A 5027-nucleotide genomic window follows, 5' to 3' on the forward strand; every position below is an offset into this window, starting at 1 on the left:
TCATGGCTACAGATACCATCTGCAGTGATTTTGGAGCCCCCCAAAATAAAATCTATCATTATTTCCACTGTTTCCCCATCTATTTGCCATGAAGTGATGGGATCTGATGCCATGATCTTAGTTTTCTGAATGTTGAGCTTTAAGCCAACTTTTGCACTCTCCTCTTTCACTTTCATCAAGAGGCTCTTTAGTTCTTCTTTGCTTTCTGCCATAAGTGTGGTGTCATCTGCATATCTGAGGTTATTGATATTTCTCCCAGCAATCTTGATTCCAGCTTGTGCTTCCTCCAGCCCAGCATTTCTCATGATGTACTCTGTATATAAGTTAAATAAGCAGGGTGACAATATACAGCCTTGACGTACTCCTTTTCCTATCTGGAATCAGTCTGTTGGTCCATGTCCAGTTCTAACTATTGCTTCTTGACCTGCACACAGATTTCTCAATGATTTCTTATTTAATGGCATTGTGATTAGAAGTCATAGTGTATATAAATCAGATTCACTGACTCTTTAAATTGAGATATTATTGGCATATAATATTGTATTAGTTTCAGGTGTACAGCACAATGATTCAATAATCATATGTGTTGTGAAACAACCACCACAGTAAGTCTAGCTAACATCCTAATGTATTTACATTTTTTTCCTTGTAATAAGAACTTTTAAGATCTACCCCCTTAGCAACATACAAATATATAACATGATATTTTTAAACTATAGTCATCAAGCTGAATATTATATCCCCGTGACTTATTTATTTTATAACTGGAAGTTTGTACCTTTTGACCACCTCTCTACCATCAAACCATGCACTCTGTATCTGTGAATTCATTTTTTTGTTTTGTTTTATTGTGTTCTGTTTTTAGATTCCATATGTAAGTGAGATCAGACATTATTTCTCTTTGTCTAAGTAATTGATTCATTGAAATTTGGTGAGACTTCTTTTGTATCCTAGGATATTGCCAGCATTTGGAAATATTCCAAGTGTGCTTGAATGTAATGTAATTCTATTTGTTATGTGCAAGATGCAAACACATTATATATTTATACACATATAAATATATAATACTTATCTAAACAAAAACTTTATGAAATATATAATTTGTATAAATTTGAAATCAAGTCACTAATGTTATTCAAATCTTCTACAGTCTTACTAGATTATCAGTTATCTCGCTGAAAAGTGTTTGAATGTCCTATCCTGATATTGTATGTATGAACATACATATTCGTTGTGTTGTATATTTATGCATATAAGTTCATGATTTATATCTTCTTGTGTATAATTCATTATTATGTAATGTTTTCTTTGGGCTTCCCAGGTGGCGCTAGTTGTAAAGAACCTGCCTGCCAATGCAGGAGATGTAAGAGACACAAATTCCATCCCTGGGTTGGGAAGATCCTCTAGAGAAAGGAATGACAACCCACTTCAGTATTCTTGCCTGGACAATCCCATTGGACAGAGGAGCCTGGCAGATTCAGTCCATGGGGTCACAAAGAGTTGGAGGTTACTGAAGCAACTTAACACTCATTCACACCTTACCAAAAAATAAAAAAAACACCAAGGACAAACCACTGTTTAATAGGATTGTAGTGGATTTTGAAAACTAGGATAAAGGATACTTTTTAAATAAACATCTCAGAATTGTACTTGTGATGGTTTTCACCCCTTTTTTGGGAAAGCGTGGAATGGAGATGATAAGGAAGGTTTACATTTAGATTTGTTTTAAATTTTAAAAGCTGTTCTTTTATATTTACCATCTGTTACTTCAGTGCTTCCCAGTGGCTATGGTAACTGTTCAGGGCTTCTAGACTGAACAGTGGTATAATTGGGTATGGCTTGACCCCTACTGGGCCTTTCTCATGGAAGGAGATCAACTTACTGTGAATCTTGTCACATTACAAGAGGGTTCCTTTGTAAAAATGTTAGCCTTCTGGTTGATGCATAGCAGAGATAAGAATTAGTTATAGACTTTCTGGTGACTCATTTGAATTACAAGGTGCTAATTCTGCAAAGAAAATCCTGTTATCTTCCTGAGAGGAACTTCTCTATATACCCCAGTATTTCAACATTTTGATACAGATCTTAAATAACACTAAGTAAATATGCTTAACGTATGTGGATTAGTTTTTGCTAAGAAAGAATAATTCATACTGTCAGTGTTAAGGTTCCATCCCTTTCCTAGAGGTACTTTTATTTGAGTTGAAGAAATTACTGGAAATATTTTGCTGATAGTGGTGTTGGTAGAGCTATTTGGAGATTGTGATGTGTGCACCATAGTATGGGCTATGGGGGAAAGGAGATATTCACTAACACCAATGAGTTTACCTTACAACCTTGAATTGAATTGTAGTAACAGTGAAGATTCATGTAAATTTTTTGTGAAAAAAAATTATTTTTAGCACTATCCACTGAAATGGCTAGAGATATTGATCAACCCAATAGCGATGTTACCCTAATGCCTAGAATTTGGTCTTTAAACACCATTTTCTACAGACAGAGATATGGGTCCTTGAAAAAAAGGGGCTAGTGGGAGGGCTAAGGTAGGAAATATACTAGATAAGCTTGAAACGTTTTATCAAAGTCTAGTTGGATTGTGTGAAAAGGACGTGGAGCCCACTTGTATAAGCTCCTACCATTCAAAGATCAGACGACTTAAGTGTCAATAAGGAACAGTCTCTAACATGGATTGAAACAAATCAAATAATGTTTAAATCCTGGGGTTCAAAATAATACTTAAATACACAGATAATCTTTGGAGAATACTAGGGCTTTGAGTTATTATTTTGGAAACTGTTAACTAAAGGCTTCCCTGGTAGCTCAAATGGTAAAGAATCTGCCCACAATGCAGGAGACATGGGTTCGATCCCTGGGTTGGGAAGATCCCCTGGAGAAGGGAATAGCAACCCACTCCAGTATTCTTGCCTGGAAAACCCCTTGGACAGAGGATCCTGGTAGGCTACAGTTCATGGGGTTGCAAAGAGTCGGACACAACTGAGGGATTAATACTTTCAAATAAAGGATAAAGTCTTTATCCTGCCTTTTCTATACATATTCAGAGTAACCAAACTGTGGACGAGAGAAAGTGTCCTTTTATAGATGCATTCTGGCTAATAAATGAAAAGGGGAAAGTAGAATGAAAACATCACATTTTGAAATTGCCATGAAATTGTTAATACCACCAAATGAAACACAGTATGTGCTTCTGATGAAAGTACCCAATATCACTTATGAAGTAGTCTTCATATAGACACACACACACATACCACCACCACCACTACAACCACCAGCATCAAACCTAAACTTAACCACATCTCAAGACAGAGCAATATGAGGGCCAAAAACATGTCAAAAACCATCAAATGTATATATGTATGTATGTATGTATATATATATATATATAAACAGTAGGAGACTTTCTGAGACAAACAACTCAACTTCTCCTTCTCCCCATCCCCTTCTTCATTTCCTCCTCTTCTGAAAAATGACAAAACTGCATGGTGAAAAAAAAAAAAAAAAGAGATGGAGGGGAAAAAATCTTTAGATTAAGAGCCAAGAGCATATTAATCAAATGCAATGGACAGAGCTTTTGGAATTGTGATTCAAACAAACTTAGAGAACATTGATAGTATAAATTGGGACATGTGAGCACTGCCTAGATATTGGAGTAGATTCAAAAATTACAATGGAGGAGGGAGATGCACTGATAATACAGCGTCAGTGTTTTAAAAATGTAAACATAGTAAATTGCTATGTTGAAACAGTTTCATGAGGCTGAGGTAAGTGGGAGTGGGCTGGGAATGGAAGAGTGAAGGGGAGGAGGAGGTGGGAAAGGAAAGTTTGTTTCTTTCTTTTGCCAAAAGAATATATAACTTGTGTTTCAAATTCAGTTTTAATGTACCCTGAACCATATATATGGACAGTTTAACAATTAATGGATGATACTCTTAGGGGTACATACCTAGTGGGAAGTTTCTCCGTAGCTCATTTTTCTCTACTAAATAAAGTGTATTGGAACTTCATAACAGATTCAGCCATCTCCATATATACTAGAGTTTATAGAATGTGCTTAGTAGCTCAGTTGTGTCCAACTCTTTGCGACTCCGTGGACTGTAGCCTACCAGGTTCCTCTGTCCACCAGGATTCTCCAGGCAAGAATACTGGAGTGGGTTGCCATGCCCTCCTCCAGGGGATCTTCCCAACCCAGGGATCAAACCCAGGTCTCCCCCATTGCACACAGATTCTTTACTGTTTGAGCCACCAGGGAACCCCAAGTATACTTGAGAGGGTAGCCTATCCCTTCTCCAGGGGATCTTAGCAACCCAGGATTCAAACCGGGGTCTCTGCATTGTGGGTGTATTCTGTACCAGCTGAGCTATCAGGGAAGCCCATTTATAGAACAGAAGTCTCAGTACCTAATGAAAGAGTTAAAATGCATATGTGCCTGCATTTTCGTATTTTGTGTTTGTTAAAATTTGGTAGAATCCTAATTTTTTTTTTCACTTTTCCTCCTTAAATTAATCATCCAGCATTGAACTAGAAGACAACCACAAATAATAATAATAAAGAAAAAGGAGTTTTTGAAGCTTAATATTTTGATACTTACATATGTAATCTCCCCCCCCCTCCCCCGTAGTATGTATTTCCTTTACCATATCAAAGTATTATTGCCGGGATCCAGCCCCGGCTGATCCAGGGTATTCGAAGGAGAGACGGCCTAGGCCACTATTTATATGCTAATTAGAGATATAAAGAGTAATAGAATGAGGATAGTTCAGTAGGAAAATTCAGTGGAGAAAAGAGGCTGAGTAGCTTGGTTTAAGCGGGAGACCAATAAAACTTCAAGACAAGAAGTTTGCACCACTCACGTAGGCCGCAGTTGCCCTCTCGAATAGCGGAAGGTGCCCCACCGTAGACACCTTCTCGAGTGGGTCTTAGAAGCCCAGGCATAATTAGTAAGCATGGTGGGTTCCGCGCTCCAGATGGAGACTTCAGCCAGAATGTGAAAAGAATGACATGGGGAGACC

Source organism: Bison bison, unplaced genomic scaffold (genome assembly GCF_000754665.1).
Source record: "Bison bison bison isolate TAMUID 2011002044 unplaced genomic scaffold, Bison_UMD1.0 scf7180017864354, whole genome shotgun sequence".
Classification (NCBI taxonomy): domain Eukaryota; kingdom Metazoa; phylum Chordata; class Mammalia; order Artiodactyla; family Bovidae; genus Bison; species Bison bison.